Source organism: Gossypium arboreum, chromosome 9 (assembly GCF_025698485.1).
Source record: "Gossypium arboreum isolate Shixiya-1 chromosome 9, ASM2569848v2, whole genome shotgun sequence".
Lineage (NCBI taxonomy): Eukaryota > Viridiplantae > Streptophyta > Magnoliopsida > Malvales > Malvaceae > Gossypium > Gossypium arboreum.
Window position 1 is genome coordinate 64,997,544 of NC_069078.1, and position 7,417 is coordinate 65,004,960.

Here is a 7,417-nt window from a genome sequence, read left to right on the forward strand (position 1 = left end):
ATGTAAACTTAAACCCTAAACGTATTACTAAATTATGGTAGATAATAATATATACAATCAACAGTATATAGTTAAGATGGATTATTAATAATTTGTAACCTTATATTCAATTATGAAATTATAATGTACATTTTATATTAATGGTACGTAACTGAGGCCGAAGCTAGAAAATCTTTTTATGGGGGCTAAAGATCAATTTTACCTTTATTAATTTAAAATTTTAAAAATTTTAAAGGGCCCAAATAAAAATTTTTAGGGGAGTCGGGACCCTTGCTGGCCCTCTAGATTCACCCATGTATGTAACATTAACCCTAAACATGTTACTAACTTTATAGTAGATTATAACATATACAATTAGCATGGCTTAAGTAATTAAGTTAAATGGTATTATGGAACTTTTAATAGTTGGATTTTTTGTAGTTAAGTTGTTAGGTGTCGAAACCATTTTTTTTTAAAACACGGGGTCATGGACTTTTATTTTGAAAATGAAAATGGGGAGTCGCCACCAATCTTTTTTTGTTTAGGTGTGATCGGATCACCTCGTAATTTGATTGTTTTAATAAAATGTTTTGTTTTACTAAAACATCGAGTTTGGTCTACGAAATTTGAGAAAACAGGTTCGAGAGTCGGTTACATACGAGGAAAGATTAGCACCCTCGTAACGCCCGAAATTGGTACCTAATTGATTAATTAATGTCTTAATGTCGAAAGTTGAAAATTCATAAAGAATATAAAAATGCGATCCTCCTTTTTTATTATGTTAATTTTACAAAAAATGTTTGGATAAATTGAAGCAGATGCTAAAAACCTTCTTGTCCCGAAGTAATAAAATGTTATATCCAGTACGTTAGGACACGACATTTTACCCTCGAAAATAAGCTTATCTTTTGATTTTCAAATCTCATGCATTTTAATTCTAAAAGGATATTCCACTATTTAGGTTAAACGAGGAAAAATCGAAACCCAGTACGTTAGGGCACGACTTCTCAAATTTCCAAATACGAAACATTGCCTATTTTTAAAATTTATTTCTCGCGTATTTGGGCAAGAATTAACGTAATATTAAAAATGATATATGAATCAAATGTTACGTTAATGAATGGCAGCAATATAAATGTACTAATAAACAATTCGTAATACATATTGTTTTAATACCAATATTAGCAAAGAAAGATAAAATAAATAATGACAATGATAACAATAATAATACTAATGGTAAAATATGCACATGAAATGACAATATCAATTTTTAAATATAATAAAGACAAAGAAATAAAATAAAGACATAATATAAAGAAAATAGTTTATAAAAATATTGAAAGTAAAGAATCAAAGTAAAATATAAATGAAATTAAAGGTATAATTTGTAATAAAACATATAATAATAATAATAATAATAATAATAATAATAATAATAATATATGTTCAGGTAAAACATAAATAATCTAATTTTTAAAGTATAAAAAGGGTAATAAACAAATAAATGAATAGATTGTAGCGACGTAAAAAAATTTAGTTTCGCTTGGTCGCTAATTGTGGCGATTTATTAAACATTTGAAAACCAACTTTCGATTTTATTAACAAAGGAGTAAATCACCGATCCTTTTTATAGGTGTGATCGGACACCTAATAAAATTATTTTAAAACAAAAAGAAGGCCAAATTTAGGTCTACATGAAAGTCCAGAGAAAAATTGGGGTTCGGAGTCGATTCTGCGTGAGGAAGGTATTAGCACCTCGCGACGCCCAAAATTGGTATCTCATAAACATGTGTTGACTTGATTTTCAAAAATACGAGTTCAATATAATATTTAATCGTGATCCGATTGAAAAATGAGAATTTTAGTTTTCGATTTTTTAGAAAGGGTGTCCTGTTTTTTAACACAAGCCGACAAATTTCACCCAACATAGCGATGAAATCGATGGCTTAATATTAAATCGGTACATTGCCTTATTTTTGAAATTAATTAAAACATGAGAAAAATATTCCTAAAGTGAGAAATTAAAAATAGATAAAGGACTTAAAAAATGATATCATTAATGAAAAATATTAACATGGAATACTAGAATATTATAATAACAATAATAATGATATTTACAAAATAAAAACAAATCATGTACTAATAATAAAATAGGAAAAATGATATATTTGGTAATAATAATAATAATATGTACATAAAATACATATATATATATATGCATATAATAAAAGTATGTAATAATAATAATAATATCTACAATAAAAGAAAATATTAGGAAACGTACATAAAAATATATACATAAAAATTTACAACAATAATATAAAATAATGATATGTGCAAAATATATATATATACATATGTACATAAAATATACACTAATATAATAATAGTTATAATAATACTAGCAATAGTAATAATTTGTAATAATAATATATACACAATATGGTATTTAAAATATATATATATATATATAATAGTATTTAAGAATATATACATAAGAAATATATAACTAATGGCATTAAAAATATATACATAATATATATAAAATACCTAAAAAAGAAGGGGAAAGAAGAGAGAAGGGAGGGGAAAGGAAATCCGACCAAGGGGGCGGTCATCGATCGATCGTCGATCGTCGCCGTCGTCGTCAAACATCACGTACACCGTGGTGGTGGCGGAAAAGGTAAATTTTTTAACAATATATGTATATATAAAGAAAGAAAAAACAACACAAAAAAGAAAAAAGATTCGAAAGAAGAGGAAAAAGAAAAGATGCAACCTTTTATTGATGTTTCTTTTGTGTTCAAAATTTGAAGGATTTTTGTGTTTTTTTTTCAATCTTTGTAAAATCCCCCCTTACATGATGTTGAATGGCTTTTTATAGCCATCTTTTACATGATTTTCTATTATTTCTTTTTCTATTTTGTAGGTGGTGGTGGTAGACAATGGATATCAAAAATGGGAGGAAAAATATGATAAGTGGGAAAGTGGCTAGGTGGCTAGGGTTTCTTGGTTTTTTTTGGGGGGTTAGGTTTTTCTTTTTTTTTTTTTTGGGTTAGGTTTTTTTTTGGGGGGCTTAATGGGCTTTTGAATTGGGTTTAATATTTGGGTTTTGTAATGGGTTTGGGTTGATGTAAATGGGTCATGGGTTAAGGGTTTTAGTGGGTTTAAAGGTTTGGTTGGGTTTTGATGAAATCGGGCCCGGGCAATTTGGGCTCTACAGCTGCCCCTCTTTGCTCATTGTCGTGCAACAGGAATAAAGCAAAGACTTTCAAGGAAGACCAAATTTGCCCGGTCTTGCTAGGTCTTGACTTGCTTTAGAACTCTTCTTGTTTAGTTAGTCCCTTTTCATCCACCGCATCTTGTAGCTTTGGTTCACTCCATCGCATCTTGTGATATACGCCTTGTAGCTTCAATTTATTCGATGTAACTTCAAGGATATGAAATGTATGGCTTCGATCTACTTACTGTAACTTCAAAAGGTGAGATCTACAACTTCAATATACTCTTCTATCGCCTTGGTGAGATAAGGTTTGTGGTCTTTTCTTCTGCGACTCTAGAAAGGCAAGATCGATACCTCGATCAACTCCATCTGCAACTTTAAGGAGACGAAATCGACGTCTTCAATCAGCTTCAATCTTTATTCTCTACTCAAGATGTGATCCCGAGCTCAACTCATTTTTCACAATATGAATTGACTCTCTAAAAGCAGACATTAAAAGCAGAAATTGAAAATAGCTCAAGACGTGAGCCAAGGCTCAACTCACCTCTCGCAATATGAGTTGATTTTTGAAACTTAACTTGAAAAGCGATTTTGAAAATACCTCGATATATGATGAAGGTTCAACTCACCTCTCGCAATATGAGTTGATTTTTGAAAATAGAAATTAAAAGACTCAACTCAACTCTCGCAGAATTAAAAAGCTCAACTCACCTCTCGCAATATGAGTTGAATTTTTTGAAAAAAAACAGAATTGAAAATAGCTCAAGACGTGAGCCAAGGCTCAACTCACTTCTGCAATATGAGTTGATTTTTGAAAAAGAATCTGAAAACAGATTTTGAAAATACCTCGACATGTGACCCGAGGCTCAACTCACATGTCGCAATGTGAGTTGATTTTTTTGAAAAATATAAATTGAAAAAATACCTCAGTGTGTGATTTGAAGCTCAACTCACCTCTCACAATATGAGTTGATTTTTTTGAAAGACGGAAATTGAAAATAGCTCAGCGCATGAGCCAAGGCTCAACTCACCTCTCGCAATATAAGTTGATTTTTTTTTTGAAAGGCAAAAATTGAAAAACGGAAATTGAAAATACCTCGGCGTGTGACCTGAGGCTCAACCCGCCTCTCACAATACGAGTTGATTTTTTTGACAACAGAAATTGAAATTACCTCAGCTTGTCCTGAGGCTCAACTCACATCTCGCAATATGAGTTGATTTTTTTGAAAAACAGAAATTGAAAATACCTCAGCATGTCTTGAGGCTCAACTCATTTCTTACAATATGAGTTGATTTTTTTGAAAAAGAAATTGAAAATACCTCAGCATGTCTTGAGGCTCAACTAATTTCTCATAATATGAGTTGAATTTTGAAAGCGAAATTGAAATTACCTCAGCGTGTCTTGAGGCTCAACTCATTTTGAGCAGAAATTGAAATTACCTCAACGTGTCTTGAGGCTCAACTCATTTCTTGCAATATGAGTTGAATTTTGAAAAGAAATTGAAATTACCTCAACGTGTCTTGAGGCTCAACTCATTTCTCGCAATATGAGTTGAATTTTTTTTGAAAGACGAAATTGAAAATACTTGACATGTGAACCGAGGCTCAACTCACCTCTCGCAATATGAGCTGATTTTGAAAAGTAAAATTAAAAGGTTCAACCCACCTCTCGCAATACTGAGTTGATTCTTGAACAACATAAACTGAAAGCAGAATTGAAAATACCTCGGCGTGACTGAGGCTCAACTCACCTCTCGCAATATGAGCTGATTTTGAAAAAGTAGAAATTAAAAGGTTCAACCCACTTCTCGCAATATGAGTTGATTCTTGAACAACGTAAATTGAAAATGAAATTGAAAATACCTTAGCGTGACTCGAGGCTCAACTCACCTCTCGCAATATGAGCTGATTTTGAAAAAGTAGAAATTAAAAGCTTCAACCCACCTCTCGCAATATGAGTTGATTCTTGAACAACGTAAATTGAAAATGAAATTGAAAATACCTCAACGTGACTGAGGCTCAACTCACCTCTCGCAATATGAGCTGATTTTGAAAAAGTAGAAATTAAAAGGTTCAACCCACCTCTCGCATAATATGAGTTGATTCTTAACAACGTAAATTAAAAGCAGAATTGAAAATACCTCAACGTGACTCGAGGCTCAACTCACCTCTCGCAATATGAGTTGAAATTAAAACACAAAATTGAAAATACCTTAGCGTGCCCGAGGCTCAACTCACCTCTAGCAATATGAGTTGATTTTGAAAAACAAAATTAAAAGGCTTAACTCACCTCTCGCAATATGAGTCAATTTAAAACATAAACTAAAAATACCTCAACGTGCCCGAGGCTCAACTCACTTCTCGCAATATGAGTTGATTTTGAAAAAAATTAAAAATACCTCAACGTGTCTTGAGGCTCAACTCATCTCTCGCAATATGAGTTGATTTCCTTGAAAAGCATGAATTAAAACATCAAAATACCAAAACACGTCCTTTGGTAGAACTCGGGTGTCTTTTCCTTTGATTCGGTCGACTCTCATTCAAGATTTCTTGCTCTCTTTGGAGTACTGTATATGCCATGTATGATGTTATCATGATATGCACATGTTTGTCTTAAATGCTTTTATGCCTACATGATTATGCGATGCTCCTTAAGCATGTTTGTCGGATGTCCATTTAGCCACGATTATTGAGGTTACGTGTTCATTGCTTTGATTCTCGACTTTCTCTTCGGGCCTTATACATCTTCAAGCTTCACGAGTAATCGACGTTTCTCGATATCACTCTTACGCTTCGATTGAACTTTGTTCTTACTTTGAGACTCTTGTGCTTATCAAATTTTCATCCAGGTAATGCTTAACATTTCTTTTGTTTAGAGTATGTCATTTCACCATTTATCATGTAAATAAACACATAATGAGATGCATGAAAAAGGTCAGATAGGGACAAAAATGATATTTCATATTCATCTATTTCAAATGTGGCAAACAAAACAAGTTAACCAATGAGAGTAAAAATGTCAAAAAGAAAGAAAGGATCGTATTCAACGGATACAAATGCTCTAGATATTCAACACATAATGAGCGCGGCTTCTTGCGTAGAAGATTTCGAGCTTTCAGAAATGCTTCAAATATTGTAGCCTCATTGCTTGACCTATCGTTCGACAGCCAGGTTTGTTTCATTAGGACGCCCTCTCGGGTTTTCATCCTATTCTTTTTGTACTAATCAAGACGCCCTTTTCAGGTTTTCGCCTTGATCCCTTTTTTTTTTTTTAAAGATGCCCTTTTCGGGTTTTCATCTTAAGCATAATATTTCTTCACAGCATCTGAGTTCACTGGATTCAACACTTCTTTCCCATCCATCTCGGTAAGGATCAAAACTCCTCCTGAGAATGCCTTCTTTACGACGTACGGTCCTTCCTAGTTTGGTGCCCATTTCCCTCGTAGATCTTTTTGTATTGGGAGAATTTTTCTCAGCACGAGTTCTCCTTCATGGAATTCTCTTGGTCGTACCTTCTTGTCATGGGCTGCGATCATTCTTTTTTGGTACATCTGCCCGTGACAAATTGCCCTGAGTCGCTTTTCTTCAATGAGGTTCAGCTGATCATATCGAGCTTGTACCTATTCTGCTTCTTCTATCTTTGATTCCATTAAAACTCGTAGAGAAGGGATCTCAACTTCGATAAGTAGCACAGCTTCCATTCCATAAACTAGAGAGAAAGGAGTTGCTCCCGTAGATGTTCGTACAGATGTGCGATATGCAAACAAAGCAAATGGAAGCTTCTCGTGCCAATCTTTAAACGTCTCAGTCATTTTCCCAATGATCCTCTTAATATTTTTATTGGTCGCTTCAATGCCCGTTCATCTTTGGGCGATAGGGCGAGGAGTTATGATGCTTTATTTGGAATTGCTCGCATACTTCCTTCATCATCTTGTTATTCGGATTCATGGTGTTATCTGAAATGATTCTTTCAGGCAAACCATATCGACGAATGATTTCCTTCTTCAAAACACGCAAAGCTGCATCTTGGTCACATTGGCAAGCAAGCGGCTTCTATCCATTTTGTGAAGTAATCAATGACCACAAAATGAATCGATGTCCATTAGAAGCTTTGGAAAATAGGCCTATGACATCCATGCCCCACATAGAAAAAGGCCACGGAGAAGTCATGATGTGAAGGGCGAAGGGCTACATGAATTTTATCGCCGTAGATTTGAC